Below are 23311 nucleotides of genomic sequence, written 5' to 3'. Positions count from 1 at the left end.
GAAACATTAATATTCTCAAAGAATACGTTGACAAATGTGAGTTTTACACATACTACACAAATATTTATTCAGTTTTTGCTACTTTCATCACATTTAAAATTTTAGTATCTGACAAAATAACCTGAGTAAATACAAAAGGCAGTTTTCAAATTAATATTTTATTTGTTACAGACAAGAAAAGTTATTCAACCCAATATAAAAAAGTAATCTCCAATATAAAAAAGATAAAAAGGTTTCAGTTATACTTGTTGCTTGTGCCCTTTTTTCCACTACACTTTTGCCTTCCACTCAACTTTCAGTTAATATGTCTGGATACAACACTCTAACTCCCCAGTTTCTTTAGAAATAACCTTTGATGCTTTCCTTCCTTGTGCAGGCTTCCACATACTTATTTCAGCTATACATTTTTTTCTGTATTGAAATAATTTTCAATATTTGCCTGTATGCCAAAATCCTTAAACTCCACAAAACTTATAATATTTGAAACACTTGAAATTTTCCTCCTATAAACTATGACTGCCTCCGCATGTCCCTTTTTGTTAACATTTTTGTCTTTACAATTATTAGCTCATTTCAATCTTTTTTCAGTTTTCAGTTTTTATTTCTCTGTCATTTTTTATCTGCCCTTTTCTTTCCTCTGCCCCCATCTTTATTTATTCATTTTTGCCTCTTTCCACATCATTTTCTCATTTACATTCAGATGTCTAGACTGCAGTCCTCAGATTTCAATTTGTTTCGTTCAATCATTTTTTAATTTTTTTTACCCCATATGAATGTTTCTTACTTCTACCCCACACCTCTCTTTCTTCCTATCATCCAGTCCAGAAATCAATCAGAAGTTTAGGAAGCATGGGACAGGAAAATCCAGCTCATGAGGATGGACTCGGTGGGATAATTCTGCTTGTAGTCGCTGATATCGCTCACCTGTCTGGGGAGGTAAATGGGGAGTTGATGCTTGTAAAGTGTGAATATATATAATTTGTTGTATTGTGCTGAATGTCTGGGATTTTTTTTTATAAAGAAAGAGAAACTGTCCGAATCATAAAGTTCAACAAGAAAAGTATTTTAAAGCAGGATTTAGAAACACAAGTTGATAAATCTGTACTGGTACAAAAATACACCGACAGGAACACTAACTCTGATTTTACTGTTGACCACATTTCTAAATAGCCATAAAAATGATCTGGGAACTAGATCTAGATTCACTTGACTGAATTTAGCTTATTTTGGATTTATTAAATACATATTGTATTGGTATGATTGAATGTATTGTTTCTTATGATTATCTTTGTTTCATTGTCACAATAAATTTAAGTTATTTATGGTAAAAAAAAAAAAAACACAAAAAAACATGCCCTGACAATATCAGAAATGTTAGTTTTTCAATTCTCTCCACTGTTGATTCTATGAGAGCATAAATAAATATCAGTAAATTTGAAAATACGAGTAAAGGCAGTTACTATGTGCAGTTCAGTAATATAAATCACACTTTCCTAACAGATTAAATTATGACCCATTTATTAATGACATCAACTCATTTGAGTTTTGAAAGATTTAAACCCAAACTCAAGAAAATCCAAAAAATATCAGTTTCTTCCATCTGTGCAATCTAATAAATGAGCACTTTGCTTAATTAAACTGATGCTCTAATCTGTGATTCACATTCCAGACAGACTTAGAAAACTGAAATAAACGATCCAAAGTTATTCATGTGTAAAAGGACAAACAATAAATAATCAAAGGTGTTTACCGCAGAAGACAAACCGCACACAGCTTCACACGTTACATATCTGTGTGATTTATACAGATGATGTTGCTGTAGATCATGATCCGTTACGCTTCTTGAAAGCTTCATCTGTAAGAGTTTAATTAAGACCGCGTCTGCACATTTACAACATGTCAGCGCAAACAGAAAATCCTCCTAAGTTATCAGTTCGACAGGATGAAAGGCTGCTGGCAATCACTGACATGCCAGGAGAAATGAAACCAATAACTTACAGAAATGATGATTGTGTTCATGAAATTAATGCATTAGAATACATGAAAATATACAACCTATCTTTGCACATTAGTTTTCCTCACTGCCTGCTTTTTAAACTCTTTTTAAAATTTCAGGAATGTGTTCACCATACTGCCATAAGAATTTTTATGTTGTTTATATTTATTTGTAAGTTTAGATTTTCATTTTCTCTAAGCCATAATAAAATTAACAGAAATAGACACTTGAAACATATTATTTTTATGTGTAATAAATCTATACAATATATTTGTTACCATCATCAAGGACCTTTCAGGAACATTCTAATATTCAGTGAAATGAAAATATGTCACTTGAATATAAAGAACGGTGTTAAAGTTGCAGCATGTAACATTTATAAAAAATATTTCTGTACGTATTTATTGAAACTGTCACTATGTCCTGACAGTAAGAGGCAGACAATCTGTGAAAAAGATCAAATTCCTCCGCCTTCTTTAATCAACAAAGGAGTGTCTTAGCGCTGTCAATCACCACTCGTGTGACGCTGCTCATCCCTCCCTCTCTGCTAAGCTGAGCATGGCCACCAATGAAAGCGGACACATGAGATTGATTGACAGCACTAAGACCCTCCTCCTAGCTCTGGTTGTTTTTGGTCGGAAGCGGTGCATTTCTTCAGACAGCAATAACAGCTGAGGAAGGAAGTGGAGGAGATCAATCATTTCACAAATTATCTGTTTCATAACAAACTGTCATGACATGGTAGCAGTTTTAACAAATATGTAGAAAGCATATTTTTATTGAAGTTACATACTTATTTTCAGTCCACCAAAATTTAATAAAACCATCATCCACATTCAGCTTCTTCCCTCTTATTATCTGTTTTTTCTGTTTCATCTAATGTCTCCTTTATCTATTTAATGTGAACATGTTGACTATTATTCTTCTGCATTTGGCTGTTTCTCCTTCTATTCTGCTTTTCTTTTCTGAGTTAATTTTCTCTTAATGAACCCATCGTATAAATCCAAAGAGGATCCAAAGCGAGGGAGGAAGAAGGTGAAGACGAGGACCCTGGACAGGGTCAGGAAAGGGGGAGAGGAGGATGTTAGCCTCGCAACAGGACAGTGAGATTGCACATTATCGGGAAATATATTTAGCTGTGTGCCGTCTCATTACAGCGGGTCAAAGTGAGCTGGAGGAGAGTCGGTGCCAAACGGAACAAAACGAGCCACGGGACAGATTTAACAAGAGGGGTGACGGGCCGCCTGCAGCGCCAACAGACAATTAAAATCCCTCCATCGCCACTGAAAGAAGAACTCAGTGGTTATTGGCTGAGGACACAGATTTTTAAAGAGGTAAAATGTGGAATGAGGGTGCACTCACATAATCTCTCCATGTTTGACAACAAATCATAGATAGTCTTGGGCATTAATACTTTTTTGGGTCAGGGGAGCAATTCAAACCAGCAATCTGCTTATGGAAAATCTCTGTATAACTTTACAAAGTATTTTTAGTTAATCACTGCAGATCTGCACCATTTTATTCTTGGTATGATGTCAGATTAAATGTTTTCATTTTCTTTAACCCCCTGGCAGTAGAAGACATCAACTTGATGCTGGTACCAGACTTGAATAATGATGTATGCTGGTAGTAGGAACAAACATTTCAAGAAAAGTATAACTCCAAACTTTCTCTATCAATCACATTAAGGAAAATATGCGTATTGTGTAAGGATGAACAATATATCACTACTGGCCGATATGAAGTCATTTTTAATATATAGCTTTGGTCTAATAAAACGGTGCCGATATTTAAAACAGATATTTATCACCATCTTGTTGCCATTTGTCTCTAGAGGGGGAGAGATCTTCTTTTTTCAAGGTGTTGAAAGAACAGTGAATATAATATTGGTAAATCACAATTATGGGGCATAACAGCAATATTAATATAATTAAACTGTTATATTGGTGCATCCCTAAAATTGTGTGTGAGGGAGAGGGGGTTGCAATAATTTGTCACCAAAAGATATATAAAAAAATAATACTACAAAGTTTTCTTTTGCAAATCCAAAAGAAAACTTTGAAGGAATTTCTGCTTTTGCTGTTCAAACTATTTTATTCACTGTCCATCCTGTGACTTATCATCAATTCTACGTTTATGTTTCAACATATGATTGAAAGAAATTATTGCTGTGTGCTGGTAAGCTTCACAGGTTCCCTCCTAAAGGGAGGTTTTAGAGAAGTGTTTGTGTTTACCAGGCTCTGGGCTTCAGATTAATGATTTATAGTCAAAAATGTTTGTCAGAAGGATGATATATTGATATGTCAGTATTGTTAGTTCGCAATTGTTTTTATCATTTAAGGAATATTTCGAAGCTGCAAGCTATTTTATCATTGAAGGAACTAGAAATGATTGCCCATGCTTTTATTTCTTCTCGTTTAGACTACTCTAACGGCCTTTTAGTGGGTCTAAGTAAATCCTCCATGGCTTGCCTTCAGTCTGTGCAAAACGCTGCAGCCAGGCTTTTAACTAAAACCCACAGAACAGCTCACATAACTCCTGTTCTGGCCTCTCTGCATTGGCCCCCAGTGTATTTTAGGACTCATTTTAAAATTTAGGTTTTAACTTTCAAGGCACTTTATGGTGAGGCTCCCAAATATATGTTGGACCTTTTGAAGCCTCTCTGTCTGTCTAGGACTCTGAGGTCTGATGCTGCTGACGGTACCCAGAACTCATTTTAAAACCCATGGTGATGGAGCATTTCAGGTGGTGGCCTCGAGGCTCTGGAATGCTCTTCCCCTAGTAACATGCTATTCCAATTCAACTGACTCATTCAAAAAAAGTCTCAAGACTTATTTCTTCACACTAGCTTTCAGCTAATTTTTGTTCACTCATTTTAGATTCTTTTCATAGTGTTATGTTTCCTTTTTTTCTGTAAAGCACTTTGTGACTTTTCATGTCTGTGAAAGATGCTATATAAATAAAGTTTACTTACTTTACTTATTGGTTACTTTACATGCTGGGATTGCTTATGTTGAAGCAATGCCAGCATATGGTCGTTTTCTTAAATGGTGTTAAAACAGTAGGGAAAGATACACAATATAAGTAATGTGTGTAAATATTGTTTACTGGTCAAATCAGTAATATTAATATTGGATATTGATAACAGCAAGAATTTTTATATCAGTGCATCCTTGATACTTGTTATTTTGTCAGTTGAAAAATTGGTATTTATGGAAACATTCAGCTGCTGCACGTTTCAGCCAGTCAAACTGACACTTTTTACAATTTGACTTGCTGAAACCTTTTTTATTGCCACCTTGAATTAAATTTAACCCCCCATCCAACCTCCCCCCCCCCAAAAAAAAAACAAAAAAAAAAAAAACAACAACTATAACTATAAAGGATGATCCTGACACACCAAACTTTAACATTTTTAAGGCCAACTTACTTAAAAAAGAAAAGAAAAAAAAAGAATTTAAGGATGCACAGACACCCTGTCCTGACATTCTACACAATATTGGTTTCATCAGAATAAACCAAAACGTCAGTAAGCCTCAGTAAATTAGAACTACATTTCTTTTGCCTGTATGTCTAATTGTTGCAGTTAAACAAAAAGTGGACATTAGGTAATAATGTCCTTATTAATTCTACTGAATATAAAGATAAGCTAAGCATCAAAACATGCACCTCCGTAGGAATCTGTCCTGCATGGAGGCCTGTATGCTGATGGTAGAAGCTCTCACTGTGCATCCCTTCCATTCAATCAGCTCCTGTTATCCTGATAATGACAGAGAGCCATATGGCAGACACAAACACAAATGAGGGCAGCGCCCGGGCAACTGACAAGTGGCACTGTATTTACACAACAAACAAAAAGATCCATCCTGACAATTAGAGCATGTGTGGGTGGAGCGTCTCGTGTTTGTCGCACTCATGTTTGCCTTCTTGTGAACGCATTAATCAGCACCTCAGCAGCTGTTTGAATCCAACACGAGGCGGGAGTGGGCTCTGAATTAAGACTCTGCTCAGCTTCACCAATTCACTCAATTTAATTCAAAAGTGGAAGTCATCAGTAAAGCGCACAATGTAAAAATAAAAATGTGTGTTTTACTCAATAAGAGATTAAATTATTAGAAATGATATGCAATATCTGATGGGGCACATGAATAAAGAATGTGCCAAGTCAGATCTTCCCACCTATGATGTTTAGAAATAGAACTGGGATAAGAGTTCTGTGATGGCCACTCCAAAACACTGACTTTGACTTAAAACACTGTATAACCACTTTGGTTACATCCTTAGTGTCATTGTCCATTTGGAAGATTTAATTACACCCAAATTTTACACTGATTGTATTTGTTTGGTGATAAAATCTGTTTGATGATCTGAAACTTTTACCTGAATCTGAATCCATTTTCAGGTAGGGTTGTGTAACATATATTTTTTGTGTATAAACACATTTTTTTCAGTCTTCTACAGCTTTTATAAACCTTGTGCAAAATAAAAACACAAAGTCACTTTCTCTTGTAACTTGCATTGCATTGACGTCTTACATAATGTACTTTGTTTCGCTGTTCCTTCAATGTCGCTTGTAGGAACAATCAAAGATGTTAAAGAAGTTCCACTATGGAGGAACTAAACTTAAAACTTTTCAAAGAGTTCATTTAACTGCCCCACCTCCCTTTTTCCAAAGTCACCTTAGAGCAAACTCAGCCATCACTGATGAAAGAACTGCATCATGGCTGTCGGTTATGCTTCCTCACAAGATGTTATGAGAACATTACTGCTAGCGCGCTCGCCTCCTCGCTCACACAGATGGCCCATTATGTGTCGAGGAGGATAAAATCAGAGAGCACATAACACTCCTGAGCTGCCTATAGAACAAACGCTGCCTGTCAGTGACATCTAACTGCCTTTGCAAAACAAACCGGCCCAGCTGTGAACGCTGCAGACACCCTGGCCGGGACTTTGGCTGTGTTCGCTGGAGATGGAGCCATCTGCCCTGGGAGTAGAGGTGCACCTTATTTCCTCCGCTATGATTACTGTCTAATCTGGCTTCCTGACTGCTGGAGCTCAGGCTGGCCCTGGAACAAAGCTGTGGGAGATGTTCTCACACCCTGCAGACAGCCAGGTGTCAGGTATGCATCTGTGCAGGAACCATTTTTCCTTCAGATGGAGATGGAGTCAGTTCTACATTGAACTACTGTCAGCTGGAACAAGCCAGAGGTTCCATAGGGGAACATCTGAACATTTACAGATAAGGAGTTTCTTACTCTTTGTTTATGGCGATGGTGGGAGGAGTTCACCCCTATTGCTGGTTCAATCCCTGCTCCACCCGCCTATGTCAAAGTCCTTGGGCAAAGACACTTGATCCGCCTTGCCTGCTGGTGGTGGTCAGAGGGTCTGGTGCATTGCAGCTTCACTTCTGTCAAACTGCCCTGGGGCAGCTGTGGCTACTATCCAGTAGATCCTGATTAACTACTGGGCTGTGTATCAGAAACTGAAATTCACATTTCAGAGTAATGTTGTTCAACTCTTATTATACAGCAAGTTGGCCACAGCAGGTTTGGCCACAAAGCTTTATTTAAAACCAACAGGTATTCATATGTTTACCACAAAACACTCAAGTTTTGTTTGATTGCTTGTTTAATGATGAATCACTAAACAATTCATGCTTACTCAAACAGAGTAAGCATGACTCCTACATAAGTCTGCACCATGAAGCAAACCCATGTGTGCATTTCATTCTCTTTATTGATCTATTGATCAGAGCCAAACACAATCTCACAAGTAAGCAGTTACTACACTGGGTAGCACTTTTCTCATGCACTCGAGATAGCACCATAAAATGTGTCTGTCTTAGTCTGGCTTTAAATATACTCTCTGCTGTGACGCGGTCCCCTGCAGTAACTCTCAAGTGCCTTTTATGGTCTTATTACAGCTTAACGATGTCCACTCTGGAGGAGAGAGAGCTGGGAGTAAAAGGAGGAGCAGCCTGAAGCCGTCAGGGTGGATATACAATCCAGATCGGGGGAGATCTGATGAAACATAAAGATCATCCAGAAAGTTTTGTGTGGAGGGGAAATATTTCCTGAGGTGGCAAGTTAAAGATAGGAAAAGAGGTTTCATTTTGTATCCATTACTAGGATCGGGTATATCATGTTGTCAGAGTTGCTGTCAGTCACTGCCATAAATTGGACTTTAATGCAATAGTATTCTAAGAATAGCTTCACTGGAGAGGATTCAAAAATATAAAGCTGAAATATAAGTGATGCATTTGCAGCTTTACTGCTGCTATAAATACATAACAGACCTCAAAAACCCAAAATATAAATAATAAGCACCCAATAAATACTTCACATCAATACAAGCAGCTGCAGTTGTAAATTGTTTTTAGAGCAGTCAGAATTAAGTACAAACAAGTTCTTCAAGCAGCTGCTTCCAGGCAACATGCTAATGCACATCTTCACTTTATAAACTTTCTGCTGACTTGTGAACATTTTTCTCTTACATCTTTTTATTATTTTTACTTTCACAATCCTTGATATAAGCCATATTAATGAATAAAACAATTCTGAACACTAGTGAAAACAAAAAATTGCCGACATTTTTACAAATGCCCATTAATTTCCCAAACATGTAATACCTCAGATAGCCACTAGGAAGCCAGTAAAACAGACTTTACTTGTATAGTAATAGTTGATAACAGAAGAGTAAAAAATATGCTCATGAAAATAACAACTCAAACAATAAATGATTGAAAAAACAATCACAAAGAAACTTTCAGGTGTCTTGATTCGATCTATATAAGCAATTATTTTTTTGTTGTCTCGTCTTTAGACTGTGCCTTCACAGCAAATCCAGGAGGCCCAGATTAACACTGTCAGATTTGATTTCAACACTTTTAAAGTGTCTATATGGGTCCACACCAGAAAGTGTTAATTTAACTCTTTTTGGAGAGTTAGTACCTTAACTCTAATAAAGTGTCAAATATCAAATCTGCTGGAGTTAATCATTTAACACTAACACTAATTCAGTGTTAGATCTTAATATTAACTCTCACAGAGTACTTCTTTAACTTCTTAAGAGTTATTTGTAATTAATATTAAATAGGTACTTTATTGTGTTGAACTTTTAAAAATTCTTTGGAAAATAAACATTTAATAAAGAGGCAATGATTTTCTCAAATACATTTATTTCAAAATGTGCACCATAATTACAAAACATATTACAACATGGAATAATGTGCATGTTTCACATGTCGCTTTCCTTCACATATTGCTTTTTAAAAGGTCTAACATATCAGCTGGGCAATACAAAATGCAGTATGCTTAATACATTTTTCTTCAATACAATATGCATGAAATTGTTCAAAGTACAAGGTGGAGAAAGTCAAGCCTGTATCAATGCATGTAGTTCATGTAATATGATAGAGCACATTTTCTTTTAACAGGTAGATTGCCAGATATGTACAGTACATAACAGACCAACCTGATATTCAGATCCATCATTTCTTATCCAGTTTCTGTTTCTGTTGATAAGAGACAGATCCTCTCTGCACTCCACCAGAGAGATGTCCACTCACTAACAGGTTGTCTTCAGGTTGTTGGGCTGTTCGTGAAGTTTGGCCGGAGACACCAACATGCTCCTCTACTGCATCGGACCGTCTTCAGTCTCTGAGTACTACAGCCAGTGTCGGTCTCTGGATCATAACAAACAAAAACCATAACAATGAGAAATGGAGCGAAGGAATACATTTTTACTACAACTCTAACAACAAGCCTCCATTACAGAAATATGGAGTTTCAGAAATATTAACACTTGCATAATCATTTCTGGAGCTTGAATCTTCGAAGAATCCATGGAGGGATCGGGAGGGAGAGGTTAGGCTGACGACTGGAGATTCATCCGCAACCAGACTGGTTCTAATATATACAAAAAGGCAATAAAAGGATTAAAAGATGCTGCAAAGCATATATAAGAAGACACAACAGCGGGAATAATGCTCTCAACGTGAAAAAGTCTTTTACATTTTTTCAAAGGAAAAAAATCGATCAGAAAGGTTGATAAATCTGACCAATATGCATGTAAACGTTCAATATAATGAAAAACATACTCCAGATTATTACAGATCTGTTCAATTTAGCCAATAATTTGATTAAATGTTAACCGGCTCAATATTTTTCCAACATTTATACTCCACTAACATTCGGCATGCTAAGCTAAATATGCTAACACCGAGCCGTGTGGCGAACGTGACGTCTTTCATACAGGTTGAGCTCAACTCAAAATAATAGTTATAAACCATCTCAGAAAAAAAATACTTACCAAGCGCAGTTAATAACTCAGACATGTGGAGAGTAAATAGTCCTGAAATGACTTGGCTTCTGTCGCTTCGCTTCGGTGGGAACCTGTGATTCTGGGGCGGAGGCAGTGAATGAACTCCTTCATTCACTGCCTCCGCCCCAGTTGGAGCCGCTGGTGGAGTTCAGAGTTCAGAAGTCAAGAGTTATTGATTCCATTTTAACACCTCTAGATTTGATACGGAAACACTTTGTTTTAACACTGGACTTTAACTACTAATAATATACACCCCAGACTTACATAAACAGAAAGTGACTCTATTAGAGTAAAATTAACTCTACTTTTGCACAAAGTCTAACACCAAAACATTTAACACTTTTGAATTTGCTGTGTTCCCTGCAGTCACTCCTCACATTGAAAAGAAAAGCATTAAAACCCTTTCAACAAAAATGAGAGAAAAAGCACTTTTCTGTGGGTAAACATTTCACTTTCAGGCCAACCTGGAGCCAAAAAGGCTGACTCAACGCCTGCTGAAGGTCCACAGGGCAAAGACAGACACAGAATAATGCCAAGTTCTTCTGAGCAGCCGAGAAGAAAACCCATCAACAACAAACAGGCCGGCCTCATTACAGAGAGGGTCACAGCTCCCGCAGCCAGAGTGCAGAGGGCAGCGGACATCCAATGTTTCTCAGGTTGTGACCCTCAGCTGCAAGCTGAGAAAGGGCCGAAGGTCAAAGTTGCTTCATTAACAACAGAATGAAGAAGTCCAGCTGGGTAATGGTGCCAAAACAACCAGCTCTCACATCTATGCTGGAAGTTGTTTTCCTAATCTGATTCACGGATCATTTGCTTTAATGACGACTTTCTGGCTCCTTTGTGCAGCAAGAAAACTTTTCTGCTGAGTATGCAGTGGAGTTCCACAGTTTCAGGTCCATCTGAATGCAGATGGTAACAATGATAATGATTCTGCATGATGCAGAGATATAAGTGAAAGCCAGGAGGCAACAAAAAAAATTATAGCACATTGTCATTAGTTGTTTTTGCTATTTACAAGACCTCTAACTGGAAATAGTACTCCATCCATCCATCCATCCATCCATCCATCCATCCATCCATCCATCCATCCATCCATCCATCCATCCATCCATCCATCCATCCATCCATCCATCCATCCATCCATCCATCCATCCATCCATCCATCCATCCATCCATCCATCCATCCATCTTTTCGTCAATATTAATTAACTTAAAATAAGCTCCTATTTCTTCTTTAAAAGATAAGATCAAAAATACTTAGCCTTTGTCAAGCTGTTAGACAGGTTGGGGTTAAAAGGTTTAAGAGAGTTTAAGTGATTTCTTGCTTTAATTGTGGCAGCAATCCAGCCATGGAAAGGGAAGTGAAACTAGCGTATTTTTCGGACTATAAGCCGCTAATTTTCTCCCACGCTTTGAACCATGCGGCTTATAGCTCGGTGCGGCTTTTCTGTGGATTTTTCTTCAAAGGCCAGGGAAGCTGTAGACCTTTAGCAGGAAGTGAATCATTGGAAGACAAAATTGTAAATCAAAGAAGTGCGAATTTTAGTTTAGAACAAATGTATGCTAGCAGCAGGCACGACAGAGAAATTTATTGAAACTTATACCCCTTCATCATGGAAACCACATGAAGAAATTCATATGATGCAGCTTTTAAATGGAGGGGTAAAGATCTGGCCGCTGCACGTAAGCTCAGCGTGAACAAATCCATAGTTCGGTGATGGAGATGCAGGGCTGCTTCCTTAATAGCAGATTTCTTTGTGGAAAACCGAGAGCGGCGGAGATACCAGTGGCTTATAGCCCGGTGCTGCTTATATATGTATGTTTTCATTTTTTATTTTATTTTTTTAACTTTCTGGGTGCAACTTATAGTGTGCGCTCTTTAGTCCGGAAAATACAGTAAGCCAAAAAATGAGGTTAGTCACACTAAAAACTGAAGAAATCTATAGGGGGACAAATATTTTTCCACACTTTTGTAAATTAATCAAACTGAATTTATAGCTAATATCCTCAACAGGTAACTACAATGACAAGACTTAAAACTTAACCAAAAAATTTAAATTGATCCTTTGTTCTAAAGAATATCCACTGAGCTTTAAAGTAGTTTATAAAATCACACTTCTAAAAAATTCATTTGGACCCTTTTAAAGAAGTCTCTCTTTCTCCTCCAAAATGCATAAATTAATATTTAATGGGCTTTTTTCGGTTTCACTCTCTCACTTCAGAGTGTTACGTGATACAGCAAGGTTGTAAAAGAGGAAGGAATTGTTTTCATCCATCTGCAGATTGAAACCCCGAATGTCCTCAGACGGGTTTTTAAGGAGTCCTGAGCGGGACGGGCAGATGTTGACACATTTCAGCTAAAACAGCTGCAGTGATGAGACGTCACATCAACAGCAAGGGAGAAATTCATTTAATGCTAAAGTTGAGAGGAGCTGGCGTAAACAGGACCTGAAATATTCATCTCCTGAAACTTGCTTACAAACTTCTGAGTTGTTTTGAGACTAAATAAAAAAATTACAGAACACATTTTAAGATTTTCTTTCATCACATGTTGATCAAGGATTCATTCACACCAGTCCTGTATAGTTCATGTGTCTAGATATTCTGGTTCGTTTATGGAGGATTGAATGCATAATCAACCTCTGATGGGAACCAAAAGATGAACTCTGGTCCGCTTAAAAACCTACGTCTCAGTCTGGTTGCAATGAACTCTGGTGCAGTTCAAATGCATATGTGAACGCCAAGAGGACCGGAGACCACTCCAAAAGCAGGAAGTGGACTACAGTGCAGGGAATTCTGGGTAAATACAACAAAAACAAACACGTATCTAGCGATAGTAGTAGAAATGGCTCAAGGCCATTTTGCCAACAACAAAAGAGAAATCCTAAAACAGTTCAAATTTGACAGCACTCCATTTTTGTTTACATTTTCTGAAAAGGCATTTGCTTAGTTTTTGTGTCGTTTCTTTCAGAGGTTTTTGGCCACTACAAGAGAGGAGGTGTGAACAGGTTTTTTAAAGGGTTTGGTTGGTTTGAACACAGTGCAGTGTGAAATCGAACTGCAGAAACTGAAAATTTAACATGTTGCAGTTTTGATCCTCAATCGAACCAAGTTTACCGGAATATCAAGTGTGAAAATACCCTTAAAACTCATCCGTTCTCCTCTAGCATGTGGCTAAAACTGATTTGTTTTAGTTGTAGATTCAGATCTTCTCAATGAAAAGTTAAAGTTAAATTCAGTAATTAAATCTTTTTTGTGTGTATTAACACAGGATATTCACTTTTTCTTTCATACAAAAAAGACTAACAGAGGTACTGATCTGTAAAGTAACAAATAACCAATTACACAAGAGAACAAACAACAAAATAAATAAAAAAGGGAATTACATTAAAATGGCTGCCATTAAGACAAATACAAAACAGAACATAACCAAGCGGTGGTTTTTGTTCTTCATGTTATTGATATTTCCTGGTTTTCAGAATTAATATTTTCTTTTTCTTTATTATTGCTTGTTTGACTTTATCTATGGTCACACAGATAGTTTGGGTAGAAGGGGGAAAGAGAAGGGGAAACAAAAACCATGCCAGAACAAAGAATAAGAAAATAAATCAAGGATAACTAAAGAACATGTTTTGTGATCTTATTCATAGGTTCCTACATTGGAGAACCTTCAAGTATCATTAGTTGGAAAATATTAGCTGTATCTTTCGAAGATAGAAGAAATGCATTAAACATTGCCGGGTTATTGGTGGAAAAATCCAGCAGCTTACCCAAAGAAGTTCATTTTTACTCCAATTAAACCAGTCATGTTCTGCTCATTCAGAGTTTCTAACACATAAATACTTCCTGACACACCGACTAAACGACTTGTTTGTTCTGCATACATAACTTCCTGTTTTCTCATCTGAGCATAAAAACCATTGATCTTTGGTTTTCGTTCCGACTCTGATCTCAGACGAAGAAGTCTTATATTTGGACGAAATCCTCTCTGTGATCACACGAGGATCTTTCATTTGCTTTTGCAGAACATGAAAGAGAATGATCTCCGTAATGTGGAGCGGTGATTACTTAGCGAGTGCATCAAAGCTCAGGGATGGCTGATAACATGTACCATACGGTGGGAGTAAAAACACTCTTCCAATTACCTCCCCCCCCTTCTCACCTCGGTTTTCCCCCTGCAGCCGGCCCTGCTCTATTATCAGAGCCTGAATACATTTTCAGCCAGACTTCAGAGCCACATAATTGAAGGTAATGAAAGGAGTTTGATTATAATTACAACAAAAAAGGGAAAGAAAATAAGGCAGTGTTGTTATTTTCTGGGGCCCTCCAGATCAATTTGGCGAGTCTTCATTACCATGAAGGCATCATGTGTGTTTTGCTTTGTGTCAGTGGGAGAGAGCCCATGCAGGTGTGAGATGAAGGAAGAGAAGAATGGAGACGCTCTTGACGACTAGAAAACAACAGAAGGTGGGGAATTACAAGTCCTCCAAACACAGAGGGAATCCAGGAGGGACGGGTTTTCTCTGTTTACTCCTGGTTCAGAAACATATTTCTCCTCACAGCACAATTAGTTTCCTTCTGAAAGCTTTGTGATTTCACACCTATGAAAAACATCTACCCCCTTTGGATGTTTTACCCTTTTATTGCTTTTTCAGATCAATCAGTCAACAAAAGTTGGCTTTTATTGAGAAACGAATTACCAAAAACAATCCTGCAAACTAGGGCTGCAACTAACCATTATTTTAGTAATTGATCATTCTATGGATTATTTTGACAATTAATCCTGATGATTAATTGATTAATTGGATAAAAAATAGGAAGATTCTCATTCATTAAACCGTTTGCAGCTTTTGTGCAATACTATATATCTACTAAAAGATGGAAATAATTCAAGTTAAATATTCTGCCAGTGGAACTAACACTTGGTAAGGTTTTTCTATTTTTGCAGTGTAGGGCTGATCTATTGATTATATATTTTTTTTGATTATCCGATTAATAATCCGAAAGCAAAAGGTGCTTCACAGGATATTTTTTCTCTTTACAGAATCTGAACCAAGTGAAGGTAAAACTACACAGAAATGGTTTGAAGATAACAAGGAAGATGTTCTAGAATGGTCTAGACAAAGCCCAGACGTCCGTCTGATGGAGAATATATTCAGAAAATCTAAACGGAAAATTTGATGCAAAAAAACTAAAAACGAGGATTTGTAAAATATTGGAGCATTCTCATGGTGCTCCAACATTTACTCGATTGTAAACAGGAAAAAAGTTGATAATCTCAATTTTTGTCATTCTCACTAAACTCCATTCAATCAGATAATTAAAAAAAATATATTTATTTGCTACCTAGAGAGCTGCCTGCCCGCCTTCTTTCCTGTGAACCTGGGATGTTAACATGACTCTAATCCTCGCTGCTAAGCCGACTCTTGTCTTTGCTCCTTGCCCATAAAATTTAAGCACCTCTGGCCGCTCCTGCTCTGCGCTCCGAGCTCTGTACTGTATTTATCAGTACAGTCGGCTGCGCTGCAGTTCCCTCTCTAAGCTCTGAGGGGAAAACAAGAGGCACGCACCGCCTCAGTGAGCAGTGCTTATTCCGGAGTTGGAGTCTGATTCGAGGCGGGACTGAGCGGGATGCAGCTCGCAGGAAAATTTGTTGAGGGAATATCGGCTGACCCAGTGACTCCAAAACCTCTGCTGCGCTGCAGAGTTTTATTTAACTCGTTGGAAACAGATTTGGCAACAACTGTAGCAGAATAAAAATGCACAGGTTGTGACTGGTTCAGGGTGTTTTTTTATTTTATTTTACAATTTTAGGACTTTAAAGGGGACTTGTTATGCAAAATGCACATTTTGAATGTGTCTCTACCTGTGGTGGAGGAAGTACGTACAAAAGTAAAAGTACAAATAAGCAGGCAAAAATGAACTCTAGTAAAAATAAAAGTACCACCTTAACATTTTTACTAGAGTAAAGTACAAAAGTATTGGCTTTTAAAATTACTTGAAGTATTAAAAGTAAAAGTCTGCTGAATGTATCACCTAATGACTAATACAATATCATTAAGTGTACCTATTATATTTAATTTTAAAACATCAGTAATGTACCGTTTTAAAGAATAATGCTGCATATAAAGCATGTTTTTATTGTGTTTACTCTCTGAGATGTATATTTATAATTGTGATTCTATTAAATAAATTTAATCAATATCATTATCAACTCAAACTCTTTATTCTGCTTTGGTCCCATCTCTGTGCCATAATCCAGAGGTCTCATGCCACCCCAAAGAGATAACACCCTGGGCGTTTACCCATATTGTCCATGTCAGAAACCACTAACTGCACCATTAAACATAGAAATTAAGACAACGCCCTAACAGTAAACAATGCTCAAATATGAACTATGACTGTTCTTACTCTGTCTCGCTGCATGAAGCCAATCAACATGTATGTTTTGTATCGCCTATAGACCTATCCTAACCAGTTTAAGGTGGCATAATGGATCACCTATAAAACCAAACATGCATTTTAGATAAGATTTAAAATTATATTTCTTTACATACATAGATTGTTTTAGGTTGATAATTATGACTTGCATTGTTAAAAAGATAAGTAACTCTGGTAAAAAACAAAAGGTAAACATACCTTTAATTAGGTAGTTTTTGAACCATCATGTGACACATGATGGTCTGAGCTTTGACACCTAGAGGCTTGTTCGGTTCCCCCTCTGCTGCTTTTTAAACCAATCATGACATCATTTAAATTTCCATTAGCCAGCGCAGGCACAATTTCTTTAAATATCTTATTTGAAAAACATGGAGATGTGCTGCAGTACAGGTTTATGGGGTGTCAATCAAAGGAAAAAGGTTGTGATGTCGCATTGACAGTGTCAAAAGTGTAAAGAAATATATGATATTTGTAAATATTGGTCATCAGGTGCATTATTATTTGAAATTGTTACAGCAGGCTAACATAACTTTCCCAGTTAATGTGAAGTGATTAAGAGGCTTTTATGCTAACATAGCAAACAGCTAACAAATAAAATAAAAACAAACGGGCCTACATATTTCCAATTTGTGAAATATTCAGAATTGGAGACCAAGCAACACCTCTTCCAGTTAACAGCTCTTTAACACAGTTCATGTTACATTACAAATTCATAGAAATGAGTAATCATAGTTTTAAGGCCTAGGCCCCCACCAACTCTCAAGCTTGCAAATATCCATTCAGATTGTGGGAAATGAAGGAATTTGTCACAAGAAATGTAGACAATCGATACATGTGGCTCACAGAATCCACACAGTAGGCCCAAATATATTGTAGTTTAACTTTATAAGAATTTCAACCTTCAAAAGTGTAGTATTTTTTGTTGAAAACCCAATATGTCATCCTAAACCCAAACAACAAAGCTCATGCCGCCCTAGACGCGAAGCCGCCCTGGGCAGCTGACCACGTTGTCCATAACAGAAACACTTACTTTTGACGCCTTAGATTAAAACCAAACCGTCTGCAGCCAGACTTCTCAGAAACAACCCAGAGAAGATATTTAAGGAATTATTCATTGTTCTCTCTACATGTTGGTTCACCAGCATCTCTGTCCTGCTGGGAGTCTGTTAGTGGATCTGACTGCTCTGCAAATAGCTCCAGCAGCCACTGACAGCAGCCTCATGGATTTCCAATGACCTCAGTTGGGGCAATTAAAGATATACGGAGAGTATGATTATACATTTTATTGGAGGGGAAGGGAACAATGGGCTCTGTAATGACATGTGACAGCTTTATTAGATGTCTCCGTTCTTTCATGTGTTAAAGGAGTGGACAGCTTTTCTGCTGTTGCTTTTATATCGGAATTCATAAGATATGATAAATTCATAATAATACCCTCTACTGATGTTAACAGGTTTAAATCAAACATATATTAACTTCCTTCTGTGAGCCAAACTGAAAGTTAACTGAAGAACCTGCTGGGAAGTGCTGGTTGCTATGGTGATTCCCACCTCTTCTTAGGAGCAGTATAAATATGTAGACCTCAATAAAAAAGAAAAAAAAAGACATTCACTAAGCCATGTTTCTATTGATCTTAACATTGTACAAATTGGAATTATGAAAAATAAATATGCTTAATGGAAACAGCAATTTGGAAAAAAGTGATGTTTTTCAATAGGTTTTTGCACTAGGGTGAGGTGGTTTTTCAGCTGTATGGAAGGTAGTGTATTTCAATGGAAACACTCATGAGTCGTAATCAACAACCGGTTGTTACTAATGGCAAAAAACACAAAGAAAATAACAGGAAGTGCTAGGAGGATGATGTTAAATGGCTTATTGCAGGAACAATGTTAGTCCCCTGATTTTAAGTTTCTATTATTGAATGTTTTTAAACAGTAACAGAAGATCACCAAAGTTTTGTGCACATTTGTAATAGAAGCGCAGCTATCGTGAGAAAATTTTAAACTGTATCAAAGTAACTCTTCAAAAAACAAAAACACTGCTCTACAAAAGCGCTCAAAGAAGTCGATTTAGACCATTACACATAGAGTTAAACATTTCAATCCTCCATTTCTTGTAATTATGGCTGAATGATACTGAAAACAATTCAGAAAACTAGAAAATAAGTTTCCTCTAAATGCTTTTCCAGAATGAAGTTAGAAATGAAACCTTGAGCCAGTTTGAGTTTCTCCAAACAGATAAATTTGTTTTCCTTTCTCTCTTGCAGGGCTTTATGCATATAAAAGTTCCTGAGATGGTGGAATGACAGACTGTTTTGACTTTGAAATAAATACTGCAACAAGCAGTGCACCTTTCCATGACCCGGCTCAGAACGCCACCGGTCCTGTTGTCTCCCATCTGCGCCGCCGTCTGCAGGGAGGATCCCTTCAGCGAGGGGTCTGACAGTAATGAACTGTGACTCTGTCAGGCTGGAAAGGTGGCGATGAATGTAGATGAGGTGGAGGAGTAATTGCTTACATGGAGGTGAATGTCAGGGATACTGGGTCTAATTTTTATTGACTTTTATACTCTGTTAAGTTCAGTAATGTTGGACATGATAGCAAACATTGCTTTTAGATGCCAGAGCCTAGTCATGGAGAGATACTATCACGCAACTTGTAGATAAAGAATCACAAAAGAAATTGCCTTTGAGGACTGGACTTGAGCAGCCCTAGTTTAGTTTTTGTCTTCCCTTAACGTAGCCATAATTGACTAAATGTTCAACAATCAAACTGTCTTCAGTTCAAAGACTAAGCACCGTCTGATTCATGCTCTCCTTGTTTGTCAGTTTGGGTGGACATCCAGGTTTTGGTTGGTTTACTTTTCTTCCAAACTTCTTCAGGTTTATAATGATGGATTGGATTTTTGAGACGTTCAAAGTTTGGAATATTATTTTGTAATCTATCCCTGACCTGTCTGCTGTTCCTTGATCTTCATCATGTTGTTTGCTGACTAATCTTCACAAATAAACCTGTGCGGCCTTCAGAGAACAGCTGGATTCATACAGAGATTAAGTTACACCCTGGGGTATAACTTAATCTAAAAGGCAAATATTTGCACTGGATTTTTAAAGATTCATATTAAGACATCAGATCCCAATAAAAGCTCATATCACCAACATTTTTACAGCTTGTAAAGTATAATGTAATGATATAGATAAAGGGTGTGAATACTTTCTGTGGCACTGTATATTTAGAGCTGTTTAATTATATAAACAGTCTGATGTTTCTAATTTGCATGGTTTTAATCAGTTTATCTTGTGTTTTCGTTCTCTGGTTGTTTTAAACATGCTTCATGAATAAACTTGATTTAATTTAATTATCCTCACTGCGGGTGATTTAAGCTCCTTCACAAAACAACCTGCTGTGCAAGACAAAGAAGATCACAGAAGAAACAAGAGATGATTAACTCAGCCCTTCCACAATGCACTTAAAGGATTTCCTTACAACAAGTTTATACAAACCTTATTTTTTTATGTCCTTCACATTATCTGATTTATTCGGGTTCATTCTCTTATTTACAATTTACAGAAAAATTCCTGCCTCTTTAAACAATTTGAAAATGTCCAGGTGATGATGTCATTGCTTTGGAAACTTCTGATAGGTTAACTGATGTTTTGGAGTTAGTTGGAGGAATACCTGTGTCTTGAAACATGTAAGTCAACTCAAGAACAAAAGCCAAAGACCTACTGAAGATGCTGCAGCAACAGAGTTATTATTGACAGTGAAACATGTCATTTACCATCATGGACTGAAAGGCCAGTCAGCGAGGAAGAAGCCATTACTCCAAAGGAAACATAAACAATCACATTTTAATGTCAAATATGATGTGTCTGACAGCAAACACTACACCGTGTTCCAAATTATTATTCAAATTGGATTTAAGTGTCACAAAGATTAAATTTGTTGTTGTGCTATTAAATTTATAGATGGTATTGTGTGTCAGGGCTCTTTGAATCACTATAATTAATTTCAGAGATCTAGGTTGATTAGTTTGTCTGGTGAGCTCAATTAAAGGAAATCTACTTAAGAAGGATGTTCCACATTATTAAGCAGGCCACAGGTTTCAAGCAATATTGGAAAGAGAAAAGATCTCTCTGCTGACAAAAATCATCAGATAGTGTAGTGCCATATGACAAGGTATGAAAACATTAAATATTTAATGAAAACTGAAGCGTTATCGTACTGTGAAGAGGTTTGTGGCTGATTCAGAACAGAGATGGGTTTGTGCAGATAAAGGCATAATGAGGAAGGTTTCTGTTAGACAAATTCATCGGATTAAGAGAGCAGCTGTTGCCCTTACAAAGCAGCAAACAGTTATTTGAAGCTCCTGGTGGAACCTTGAGGTGTAGGATCCTCCAGAGGCTTGCGGTGCATGAACCTACTATTCGGCCACCCCTAACCAGTGCTCACAAGCAGAAATAGTCGCAGTGGGCCCAGCCATACATGAAGATTAATTTTCAAACAGACTTGTTCACTGATGACTGCTGTGCAACCCCGGATGGTCCAGATGGATGCAGTAGTGGATTGGTGGTGGATGGCCAGCATATCCCAACACGGCTGTGACGTCAGCAAGAAGGTAGTGGAGTCATGTTTTGGGCTGAAATCATGGGGAGAGAGTTGGTTGGCCCCTTTAGGGTCCCCAAAGGTGTGAAAATGACCTCAGCAAAGTATGTGGACTTTCTGACTGATCACTTTCTTTCATGGTTCAAAAAGAAGAGCCATACCTTCAGTAGCAAAACCATATTCATGCATGACAATGAAAGCTGCAAGGAATGCCACTGTCATTGGCTGCTATGGGCATCAAAGGGGAGAAACTCATGGTGTGGTCACCATCCTCCTCTGACCTCAATGTTATTGAGAACCTTTGGAGTATCCTCAAGCAGAAGATCTGAGGGTGGGATGCAGTTCATATTAAAACAACAGCTCTGGGAAGGTATTCTGACATCCTGCAAAGAAATTAAAGCAGAAACTACCCACAAACTCACAAGTTCAATGTAAGCAAGAATTGTGCAGGTGATATCAAAGAAGGGGTCCTATGTTAACATGAAACTCGGTCTATTAAGATGTCCGTCCGTCCGTCCATTCATTTTCTAACACCCTTGTCCCTTAGTGGGGTCGGGAGGGTTGCTGGTGCCTCTCCAGCTAACATTCCAGGTGAGATGCGGGGTCACCCTGGACAGGTCACCAGTCTGTCGCAGGGCAACACAGAGACAGACAGGACAAACAACCATGCACAAACACCTAGGGAGAATTTAGAGAGAGTTTTTTTGGACTGTGGGTGGAAGCCGGAGAACCCGGAGAAAACCCACAGATGCACAGGGAGAACATGCAAACTCCATGTAGAAAGACCCGGGCTGGGAATCGAACCCAGAACCTTCTTGCTGCAAGGCAACAGCTCTACCAGCTGCGCAGCCCCTGTTAAGGTGTTTTACATTGAAATAGCTTTTGATTTTAGTACGTGACCACTTAATGCAGCACATTCAATGAATGACCGTTTGCAGTTCTTTATAATTCATAAAACGTTTAGAAAATCTGCTGTGCATAATAATTTGGAACAGTGCATTTTGAGTTTTTATTTTTGACAAAAATACTGTTCTCACTGGGAGCTTTGTTCAGTAAAATTTGATTTATACTGTAATTGTTCATAACTTAAAAATTATACCGACCATCATTTGCACTGACCATTTAAGAACATCTGAGAAAATATCATTTGCATTATAATTTGGAACACGGTGTAATCTATGACAGAATTACAGGTAAGGAACCAGAATCAAGATTGGCCCAGTCAAAGTCCAGATATCAACCTGACTGATCCTCGTTGCATCATTCCTTTCTGTAGTTTTAGCTTCTTCCGCTAATTAAACTGCAGTGAACAGCAGCTACATGATAACTCTCTAAACGAGTGAAGTCATTTTCATGTAGCGCTCAAGCTGCACTGTCTGCGTCTCATCTGGTGGAACAGTTTCTGGTTGAGCTTGTCCAGATGTCACAGTGATACACGGTGGCACCCTTGTGTGTCAAGTTGTCCTGCAATGCAACAAAACTCCATCACTTCCTCAACAGACAAGACGTTTAGAGAATTCTACGGTTACAGATGTTGGGATTTGTGCTTAGTTTCAGAAACTAACGTCCAGTTGACACTAATCCAGCTAATTTCAGCTTGCTTGGAAGAGTTTCAGTCATAACTAGGAAAGTGTGAGTCAGAGTTGATCTTTTAAAAACAAAACATTATCCTGAACCTGGCTCCCCCTGCATTTAACTTGATCCCAGTGAGCAGCTTTTTCCTTTTTGCTCCTTTCATGCTTCCCTGCACTTCTTCCTGCTAACGCTCTCTCCGGTCTCCTGCTGCACCTTCCCATGTCCCTTCAACAGACAAACCCCAAGTCACGTTTTGGTGGATAAAAAGGAAAAATGCACTTTTCTTGTTCAGCGACATCGCATAATGTCCTAGTAGGCTCTGGGACATGAATTACAGATGTGTGGTTCATTCTCTCATAGAAAAAGCTACTGT

General features: G+C 37.8%; 1 protein-coding gene and 1 long non-coding RNA gene across 3 annotated transcripts in view; both read right to left on the bottom strand.

Annotated features, from left to right (window-relative positions):
• sgcd (sarcoglycan, delta (dystrophin-associated glycoprotein)) overlaps positions 1 to 23311 on the bottom strand; it is a 152950-nt gene that overhangs the window by 31057 nt on the left and 98582 nt on the right. The window lies entirely within an intron of this gene.
• Positions 9157 to 10394, bottom strand: LOC106923204 (uncharacterized). The gene is made up of 2 exons (XR_015765208.1): positions 10307 to 10394; positions 9157 to 9903 (listed from the first exon to the last, which is right to left on the bottom strand). It is a non-coding gene; the product is annotated as an uncharacterized LOC106923204 (long non-coding RNA).

This window comes from Poecilia mexicana, unplaced genomic scaffold, assembly GCF_051168715.1.
Source record: "Poecilia mexicana isolate PSO_F unplaced genomic scaffold, ASM5116871v1 scaffold_14, whole genome shotgun sequence".
Classification (NCBI taxonomy): Eukaryota; Metazoa; Chordata; class Actinopteri; order Cyprinodontiformes; family Poeciliidae; genus Poecilia; species Poecilia mexicana.
Note: the sequence above shows the minus strand (reverse complement) of the source record. Positions and strands in the feature narration are given on the sequence as shown.